At 39.2% G+C, this 11,453-nt stretch overlaps 1 long non-coding RNA gene across 1 annotated transcript; it reads left to right on the forward strand.

Moving 5' to 3' along the window:
* The first annotated feature begins 8,844 nt into the window (after positions 1-8,844).
* Positions 8,845-11,453, forward strand: LOC135537361 (uncharacterized). Its single transcript, XR_010455201.1, has 2 exons — positions 8,845-9,357; positions 10,713-11,453. It is a non-coding gene; the product is annotated as an uncharacterized LOC135537361 (long non-coding RNA).

The raw sequence follows: 11,453 nt of genomic DNA on the forward strand, positions 1-11,453 counted from the left end.
TTAGTGTCTTTAGATTCTTTGGGTTTTTAGGTAACATAGGGTTTTTGTAACTTTTTTAGGGTTCTTAGATTCTTTGTCTTATTTAACATGTTTTGGTAACATAGTTCTTTATCTTATTTAGTGTCTCTTAGATTCGTTATCTTATTTAGTGTCTCTTAGATTCTTTATCTTATTTAGTGTCTCTTAGATTCTTTATCTTGAAGTGTTTCCATTATTTGTGCAGGTATTATTATAATCATCTGTTCATTCTTTGTATTTTGAAACATTTTTTAATAAAGGGGTTTGTTGTTGTTTACCTCTCATGATGTTATTGATTATAAATGTTATGATATTGATTATGAAGTAGATTATTGTTTTGATGTTGCTCTCTAAACTGCCATGTAATCAACTGAATGCTTTTAATAAAATTACAGGCTGTCAGTCTTGTGTGATTTAATTATTAGACAGACTACAACATACAGTATGAATTAACTGAGATCAGTCTGTGTGATTCCCCTCTTGGACAGACTACAACATACAGTATGAATTAACTGGTCATACATTTGGCAGGAGGTTAGGAAGTGCATGTCAGTTTCCACCTCATTTTGTGGGCTGTGGGCACATAGCCTGTCTTCTCTGGAGAGCCAGGTACTGACCTGTATATAGTCCTGCTATTGTTATTTTACTGTTGCTCTTTAATTACTTTTTACTCTTTAATTACTTGTTACTTTCATTTCTTATTCTTATCCATATTTCTATAAACTGCATTGTTCGTTTGGGGCTCGTAACTATTTGATTTGAGGTCTGCCTACGGTGGCCTTTCTCAATAGCAAGGCTATGCTCACTCAGTCTGTACATAGTCAAAGCTTTCTTTAAGTTGGGGTCAGTCACAGTGGTCAGGTATTCTGCCACTGTGTTCTCTCTGTTTAGGGACAAATAACATTCTAGTTTGCTCTGTTTTTTGTTAATTCAATCCAATGTGTCAAGCAATTATCTTTTTGTTTTCTCATGATTTGGTTGGGTCTAATGTGTTTGCTGTCCTGGGGCTCTGTGGGGTCTGTTTGTGTATGTGAACAGAGCCCCAGGTCCAGCTTGCTTAGGGGTCTCATCTGTCTGTCTCTGTCTGTGTCTCTCGCTCTTTCTGTCTCTCACACACAGATGAGGGGATAATAATAACACCTGCTAATTCAAACAGAGAGAAACTACAAACAAACAGAGAGAGAGAAGAGAAGACATCAATGTAGTTATGTATCCTCTATAGACTATGATGTATTGTTGTCCTGGTGTGTAGTTATTTATCCTCTATAGACTATGATGTATTGTTGTCCTGGTGTGTAGTTATTTATCCTCTATAGACTATGATGTATTGTTGTCCTGGTGTGTAGTTATTTATCCTCTATAGACTATGATGTATTGTTGTCCTGGTGTGTAGTTATTTATCCTCTATAGACTATGATGTATTGTTGTCCTGGTGTGTAGTTATTTATCCTCTATAGACTATGATGTATTGTTGTCCTGGTGTGTAGTTATTTATCCTCTATAGACTATGATGTATTGTTGTCCTGGTGTGTAGTTATGTATCCTCCATAGACTATGATGTATTGTTGTCCTGGTGTGTAGTTATTTATCCTCTATAGACTATGATGTATTGTTGTCCTGGTGTGTAGTTATTTATCCTCCACATAGACTATGATGTATTGTTGTCCTGGTGTGTAGTTATTTATCCTCCACATAGACTATGATGTATTGTTGTCCTGGTGTGTAGTTATTTATCCTCTATAGACTATGATGTATTGTTGTCCTGGTGTGTAGTTATTTATCCTCTATAGACTATGATGTATTGTTGTCCTGGTGTGTAGTTATTTATCCTCCATAGACTATGATGTATTGTTGTCCTGGTGTGTAGTTATTTATCCTCCATAGACTATGATGTATTGTTGTCCTGGTGTGTAGTTATTTATCCTCCATAGACTATGATGTATTGTTGTCCTGGTGTGTAGTTATTTATCCTCCATAGACTATGATGTATTGTTGTCCTGGTGTGTAGTTATTTATCCTCCATAGACTATGATGTATTGTTGTCCTGGTGTGTAGTTATTTATCCTCTATAGACTATGATGTATTGTTGTCCTGGTGTGTAGTTATTTATCCTCTATAGACTATGATGTATTGTTGTCCTGGTGTGTAGTTATTTATCCTCCATAGACTATGATGTATTGTTGTCCTGGTGTGTAGTTATTTATCCTCCATAGACTATGATGTATTGTTGTCCTGGTGTGTAGTTATTTATCCTCCATAGACTATGATGTATTGTTGTCCTGGTGTGTAGTTATTTATCCTCCATAGACTATGATGTATTGTTGTCCTGGTGTGTAGTTATTTATCCTCCATAGACTATGATGTATTGTTGTCCTGGTGTGTAGTTATTTATCCTCCATAGACTATGATGTATTGTTGTCCTGGTGTGTAGTTATTTATCCTCTATAGACTATGATGTATTGTTGTCCTGGTGTGTAGTTATTTATCCTCCATAGACTATGATGTATTGTTGTCCTGGTGTGTAGTTATTTATCCTCCATAGACTATGATGTATTGTTGTCCTGGTGTGTAGTTATTTATCCTCCATAGACTATGATGTATTGTTGTCCTGGTGTGTAGTTATTTATCCTCCATAGACTATGATGTATTGTTGTCCTGGTGTGTAGTTATTTATCCTCATAGACTATGATGTATTGTTGTCCTGGTGTGTAGTTATGGAGAGATATCCTCCCATAGACTATGATGTATTGTTGTCCTGGTGTGTAGTTATTTATCCTCCATAGACTATGATGTATTGTTGTCCTGGTGTGTAGTTATTCACCCACCAACCCTATACAGTCACCTCCTCTATAGACTATGATGTATTGTTGCCTGGTGTGTCCTTATTTATCCTCTATAGACTATGATGTATGTTGTTGTCCTGTGTAGTTATTTATCCTCAATAGACTATGATGTATTGTTGTCCTGGTGTGTAGTTATTTATCCTCCATAGACTATGATGTATTGTTGTCCTGGTGTGTAGTTATTTATCCTCCATAGACTATGATGTATTGTTGTCCTGGTGTGTAGTTATTTATCCTCTATAGACTATGATGTATTGTTGTCCTGGTGTGTAGTTATTTATCCTCTATAGACTATGATGTATTGTTGTCCTGGTGTGTAGTTATTTATCCTCCATAGACTATGATGTATTGTTGTCCTGGTGTGTAGTTATTTATCCTCCATAGACCTGATGTATTGTTGTCCTGGTGTTTGTAGTTATTTATCCTCCACATAGACTATGATGTATTGTTGTCCTGGTGTTTGTTATTTATCCTCCATACTATGGTGTTGTTGTAAATGCAGAGGAAACTACTACATGTCTGGTCAGGGTCCAGTACTAAGTCACCCACCAACCCTGGAGATATTGATCCTCCACCACAGTCACCCAACCCTAGTGATGTACCAACCCTGGAGAGATGTATTGTTGTCCTGGTCCTGTAGTCACCCACCAATGTATTGCCCTGGAGAGAGTATTTAGTCACCCACCAACCCTGGAGAGATACAGTCCCCACCAACCCTGGAGGATACAGTCACCCACCAACCCTGGAGAGATAAAGTCACCCACCAACCCTGGTCAGAGATACAGACACCCACCAACCCTGGAGAGATACAGTCACCCACCAACCCTGGAGAGATACAGTCACCCACCAACCCTGGAGAGATACAGTCACCCACCAACCCTGGAGAGATACAGTCACCCACCAACCCTGGAGAGATACAGTCACCCACCAACCCTGGAGAGATACAGTCACCCACCAACCCTGGAGAGATACAGTCACCCACCAACCCTGGAGAGATACAGTCACCCACCAACCCTGGAGAGATACAGTCACCCACCAACCCTGGAGAGATACAGTCACCCACCAACCCTGGAGAGATACAGTCACCCACCAACCCTGGAGAGATACAGTCACCCACCAACCCTGGAGAGATACAGGCTTTGCAAGATTTTGTTCCAGACCACCACTGAAATGCATGTAGTAAAATTGGCTCATCATAAAGGATTTGATGATATATTGATTGACTGGTATTTGTTGTCGTGGTACCTGGCTGGGGAAACATCTGCATACCTGGTCTCTGCCCCAATAATCTCTTCTTCCTCCCAAAGTGTTTGCTTGTTCACTTCCCTTCATGGACAGGATTTGACAGGAATTGATTAGTATGGAAACTCATGCCATAACCTTCGCCTTCACCAATCCAATGCTTTTACACTTTATGGGGAGTAGTGAATGAGTGTACACTTCAGGAAGCAGTAAGTACTTTTGGGACGACCCCCTGGCCCAGGCCGGAGGATCTCCAAATTGACCACTTGTCAAAGGGAGCCAACACATTCTGTGGTGCTCTATTCTGCCAATATTACACTGTCGTTTTCAAAGTTCCCCGATGTTTTGTGTTGGCAGCACAACAGCATATTATTTTTTTCTAAAGGATAATATAATACATCAATAAAAATATTTCTGTGTATATAGTAGTTTATTAGTACAGACAACCCAAGCTTATTGGTCACTGTAGTTAATACAACTAAGCACACCAGTACATAATATTCAAAGTTCAAGGATATAGTACCGTTCTGACCAACCCAGCAGCAGGATATAATATGTTGGCAGTTTTCCCAAAATAAAAATAATAACAAATAATAATAATACATCAATAAAAATATAAATGTATATATTTTTATTCTAAATAACAATATCGATTATTTTATAAGTTCAATACAACTGTTTTTCACAGCATTGTTTTGAAACAAATAAATTGATAATTTGACATATTTTAATAGTAGACTTTTGAACTAACTGAATACTGTTTGATGTAGGTCAGTGTTCCTGGAGAAGTATACAGGTAAAACATTTTCCAAATGGCCCAGAGAAGGAAAGGCACCCTGTACTGTGAGATAGACCAACCCAAAACTGTAAATCATATTTTAATGTAGACTGTTGTTCAGTAGGATAATAGTAGACCAACCCAAGCTGTACTGTTCAGTAGGATAATAGTAGACCAACCCAAGCTGTACTGTTCAGTAGGATAATAGTAGACCAACCCAAGCTGTACTGTTCAGTAGGATAATAGTAGACCAACCCAAGCTGTACTGTTCAGTAGGATAATAGTAGACCAACCCAAGCTGTACTGTTCAGTAGGATAATAGTAGACCAACCCAAGCTGTACTGTTCAGTAGGATAATAGTAGACCAACCCAAGCTGTACTGTTCAGTAGGATAATAGTAGACCAACCCAAGCTGTACTGGTCAGTGTTCAGTAGGATAATAGTAGACCAACTGTACTGTTCAAGCTGTACTGTTCAGTAGGATAATAGTAGACCAACCCAAGCTGTACTGTTCAGTAGGATAATAGGATAATAGTAGACCAACCCAAGCTGTACTGTTCAGTAGGATAATAGATACTGTTCAGTAGGATAATAGTAGACCAACCCAAGCTGTACTGTTCAGTAGGATAATAGTAGACCAACCCAAGCTGTACTGTTCAGTAGGATAATAGTAGACCAACTGTTGTTGTTAGTAGGATTATATAGTACAGACCAAGGATAATAGTAGACTGTACTGTTCAGTAGGATAATAGTAGACCAACCCAAGCTGTACTGTTCAGTAGGATAATAGTAGACCAACCCAAGCTGTACTGGTCAGTAAGATAACAGTAGACCAACCCAAGCTGTACTGGTCAGTAGGATAATAGTATAACTATTATTGAAACATGTGACGTAGAAGTCCGTCACTGGACAGACACCGCACTATTGGCAGCATTTGGTTCTTTAACGCACACACATATTCATCACTCCTCCCTGCGCCATTATAAGATAAGTTAACAATGTGGGTCGACACACAAATTAACTTCTGTCTCGGTGCATCCATTTCACACTTGTCAATGCTCATATTTGAGAGATACAATAATTATTATACTTATCAATGTTGTGGATGAGCGCATTGTTTGTTTGTTCTGTTCCTCTCTCTCCATCTCTGTAGCTTCCGGGTATGCTGGAAAAGGACCCGAGCTAAGGGAATTGGGTTGGCTTTATAGTGCCTGTCCCAAATGGCTCATTAATGCATATGGGCATATTGAAAGAGATTGTCAGTAGTGATGTAATGTTGTAAATGTTATGTTGTGATATTGTTTAAAACCGTGTTGCAATGTATATCCTTTAGTATGTTTAGTTCATGGAAAATGTAGGTTTGTATTGTTAATTGATTAATTAATTAGGGTTAATTGTTCTGAGGGGAGGGGCTAGCCCTACAAAAGGAGCCTCTCTTTCAGTCATGGAGAGGCAGTTTGGATTGAGCTGTGGATGGGGTAGCATTGTTTTTAAGCTGTTCCATAAGGTAGACGTTGATGGCAGTACTGTTGTTTTTTGTTCTGGAATCACTTGTAAATAAACACCTTTGCACAGAAGAACTTTTGCGGTTCTGCCATCTTTTTATTTTTGATAGAGGTTAGGTTATCCAGTTTAGCCTTCTGACCTACTCTACGTGACAAAACATCTCTTTTTTTCAGGTTTTTGTTCTCAAAGTCTGACTTTTTTAAACAGAAAAAAATACAATTGTTTGCTCTAAGAACATAACTTAAACCACATCAGGAGGCCACAATTGAGGTTTGGGAAAAATCGAAGATAAAAGGATTTGAGTGTGAATTCACCTAGCACTATTGTTGGATTAGCAGTGTTTATATAGTACAGACACCTACACTATTGTTGGATTAGCAGTGTTAATATAGTAACGAAATCTTACGTGTATTTGTATGTATCTGTTACCCAGAGGACTGTCTGGATGATGATGATGATCAATGAGGTCAGATCCCAATACCCATGTAAACATAGCTTACTGACAGATCAATGAGGTCAGATCCAATACCCATGTAAACATAGCTTACTGACAGATCAATGAGGTCAGATCCCAATACCCATGTAAACATAGCTTACTGACAGATCAATGAGGTTAGATCCAATACCCATGTAAACATAGCTTACTGACAGATCAATGAGGTTAGATCCCAATACCCATGTAAACATAGCTTACTGACAGATCAATGAGGTCAGATCCCAATACCCATGTAAACATAGCTTACTGACAGATCAATGAGGTCAGATCCCAATACCCATGTAAACATAGCTTACTGGCAGATCAATGAGGTCAGATCCCAATACCCATGTAAACATAGCTTACTGGCAGATCAATGAGGTCAGATCCCAATACCCATGTAAACATAGCTTACTGACAGATCAATGAGGTCAGATCCCAATACCCATGTAAACATAGCTTACTGACAGATCAATGAGGTTAGATCCAATACCCATGTAAACATAGCTTACTGACAGATCAATGAGGTTAGATCCCAATACCCATGTAAACATAGCTTACTGACAGATCAATGAGGTCAGATCCCAATACCCATGTAAACATAGCTAACTGACAGATCAATGAGGTCAGATCCCAATACCCATGTAAACATAGCTTACTGACAGATCAATGAGGTCAGATCCAATACCCATGTAAACATAGCTTACTGACAGATCAATGAGGTCAGATCCCAATACCCATGTAAACATAGCTTACTGACAGATCAATGAGGTCAGATCCCAATACCCATGTAAACATAGCTTACTGACAGATCAATGAGGTTAGATCCAATACCCATGTAAACATAGCTAACTGACAGATCACTGAGGTCAGATCCAATACCCATGTAAACATAGCTAACTGACAGATCAATGAGGTCAGATCCCAATACCCATGTAAACATAGCTTACTGACAGATCACTGAGGTCAGATCCCAATACCCATGTAAACATAGCTTACTGACAGATCAATGAGGTCAGATCCCAATACCCATGTAAACATAGCTTACTGACAGATCAATGAGGTTAGATCCCAATACCCATGTAAACATAGCTTACTGACAGATCAATGAGGTCAGATCCCAATACCCATGTAAATCTTCATAGCTTACTGACAGATCAATGAGGTCAGATCCCAATACCCATGTAAACATAGCTTACTGGCAGATCAATGAGGTCAGATCCCAATACCCATGTAAACATAGCTTACTGGCAGATCAATTAGGTCAGATCCAATACCCATGTGTTGCGAACAGGTCGATTGTAGTGGTAGTCGTTTCGATGGAGAATAACTTTACAGTTATTTTGACCGCCATGGTTATTGTTGTCATGGTTTATTCCCTGGAAGAAACCTGTTGTGAGGTGATCATCTTTCAACGATCCAATACCTGATAATGACCAAACCTGTTCAGGCTTTTTGGGAATTTAACTTCAATTAACCTGAAAGTTTTCATTGTAGAAACATCTGTTGTGTTGGTAGAATGTGGAAAGACCCACCTCATTGGTTAATATTCCCTGTAGTAGAAACATCTGTTGTGTTGGTAGAATGTGTAAAGACCCTCCTCATTGGTTAATATTCCCTGTAGTAGAACCATCTGTTGCGTTGGTAGAATGTGTAAAGACCCTCCTCATTGGTTAATATTACCTGTTGTAGAACAATCTGTTGGGTTGGTAGAATGTGGAAAGACTCTCCTCATTGGTAAAATATTCCCTGAAGTAGAAACATCTGTTGGGTTGGTAGAATGTGGAAGTAGGTTTTAAATTCATACTTATTACAAATCTGCAGTTGTCTGACTATTATATTATTATTTAATGAAATAAATGTAAAAATGCACTGTTTGTCTGGAAATAAAATAAACATTTATCTGCGTTAACCACTCCAGTCAACAGATGGCGATATGCGTTTTCAGGCGATGCTATCAGAGTGACGTATAATGTAGTGGACGGGACGCTTCTTCAACAACATCTCGTCAGCCACCTCGGTAGCTTCCTAGCGGAAACGTTCAAGCTGTTCAGACTGCTTCGGTCTATATTTACTTCTGTATTTGGAACATAATTCTGTCTTTTAACTAGTTTCCCCATTTTATGTCATATTTCCGTTTCGTCAGGTAACGGTAGCTGGCTTGATAAATGAGCCTATCACTAGTCTAGTCGCTAACTAGCTAGGTTAGCTGGCTAACATCCCCGACCATGAGCTCAGCAAGCTGCTGCCCTCCTGCTAAAAAAGAGGTCTGCTGGAAGGAGAAAGAAGGTATTTGGCTGAACGTTGTCGTGAAAGAGGAGAATGAAGAGGAGGATGTCACAGTAAAGGAAGAAGTCGAGGGTGAGGCTGTTACACAGAAAGAAGAGGAAGAAAACGATTATACTTTTTTGGAGTGAATGAAGGAGAGATAACTGTCATATTGAAGGAGGAGGAGAGGGAAGAAGAGATGGAGACAGAAGATCTGAGTAGCACCAGTAAGTCCTGTCTTGAAAATAGTTGTTGAACTGATACGTGGTTTTACAGCGGCATTCTACTCTATTTCTGAGCTTAAATGTTTTCAAGGAATACCTAGGATAGGATAAGTAATCCTTCTCACCCCCCCCCTTAAATGATTTAGATGCACTATTGTAAGTGGCTGTTCCACTGGATGTCAGAAGGTGAATTCACCAATTTGTAAGTCGCTCTGGATAAGAGCGTCTGCTAAATGACGTAAATGTAATGTTAATGTAGGAATTGATAAAGCTACACTGTAAGATGTGAATACCATCAAGAAGCTGGCCAACAACAAATCTTTAATAATGGATTTACACCCAAAATCACAACTTAAATGTCTCACGGAATGGACTTGCCTTCATTCAATACTGCAGTTCCACTGTACTAAACTGGAGGCGATTTCCAGCCCACCGTTGACTGCGGTCAAGTGAGCCGACAGTCGCAAAACGCGGTCAGGCCATCTGCTCGTCGGTTTCTTCCTGAATTTGCATGCGCGAATACACTTTATGGAATGGCGTTTTTTCGGGTAGGGAAACTGAGTTGAATGGACTCTCATGCACAGGTCGTCCAGACGATGGCTACAAATCATTCCAAGCAAACCGTTTGAAGCACACTTATTCAATCTTCCATAATAAAAATGATACCAAATCGTTTATTTAATGTTCGCCTCATCATAAAGTACTTTATCATTGCTGGACTGGTGTAAACGCTACAACATACAATGACTACTGCACCTGTACATAGCCCACCTATAATTTAGCCCAAACAACTACCTCTTTCCCTACTGTATTTAATTAATTTATTTATTTTGCTCCTTTGCACCCCATTATTTTTTTATTTCTACTTTGCACATTCTTCCATTGCAAATCTACCATTCCAGTGTTTTACTTGCTATATTGTATTTACTTTGCCACCATGGCCTTTTTTTGCCTTTACCTCCCTTATCTCACCTCATTTGCTCACATCGTATATAGACTTGTTTCTACTGTATTATTGACTGTATGTTTGTTTTGCTCCATGTGTAACTCTGTGTCGTTGTATGTGTCGAACTGCTTTGCTTTATCTTGGCCAGGTTGCAATTGTAAATGAGAACTTGTTCTCAACTTGCCTACCTGGTTAAATAAAGGTGAAATAAATAAATAAAAACATTCTATAGGCCTCTCTGACTAAGAACCACACAGAGACCTGCATTTTGTAGTGGCTTTAATAACACTTGTGAAAAGTGACTTCAGGTGATTGAGGGATCTAGTCTAGATTAAACGTCAGAGGAAGTTTTGTCATGTGGAGGTTTCATTCAGGTCTCTGTTTAATTAAATCATCGGTTTGTCTTTGACAGGAGAGAGACCAGACTCTCCTTCTGACAGCAGGAAGAGTCCTTCAGGGAAACCAGACCCCGAGACGTCCAAACCAGCAGGACGACATCACTGCTCCCAGTGTGGGAAGAGTTTTACTCAGTCAGGGAGCCTGAGAACACATAAGAGAATACACACTGGAGAGAAGCCTTACCACTGTTCCCAATGTGGAATGACGTTTACCCAGTTAGGGAGCCTGCAAACGCATGAGAGGGGACACACAGGGGAAAAGCTTTTCCAATGTTCCCATTGTGGAAAGAGTTTTGGCCAGGTAGGAAACCTGAACAAGCATGAGAGGACACACACAGGTAAGAAGATGTACCGCTGCTCCCAGTGTGGAGAGAGATTTACCCGGTTAAGGTACCTGAAAGAGCATGAAAGAATACATACAAATACACAGGAGGAGAAGACATACCACTGCTCTCATTGTGGAAAGACATTTTCCCAGTCAGAGAACCTGAAAACACATGAGAGAATCGAGAGGCTGTGTTCTGACTTGTGTTTCTGACTGAGAATGTGTGTGTTTGTTTGGGCTGTCAGACTTGAGTTCACTTTGTATAATGTTAGTGCACTATTTTTAATTGTGATTAATCCATTGTCTGAAAGGGTTGAAAACACACTGAAAACATCCAAAATACATACTATATACAGCTAAAATCTACAATGCCATGTAAACACAAGATGACATTGAGGTTAAATAAAGTGTGCTTTATCAATTGAACATA

The sequence above is a fragment of the Oncorhynchus masou genome, unplaced genomic scaffold (assembly GCF_036934945.1).
Source record: "Oncorhynchus masou masou isolate Uvic2021 unplaced genomic scaffold, UVic_Omas_1.1 unplaced_scaffold_756, whole genome shotgun sequence".
Classification (NCBI taxonomy): Eukaryota; Metazoa; Chordata; class Actinopteri; order Salmoniformes; family Salmonidae; genus Oncorhynchus; species Oncorhynchus masou.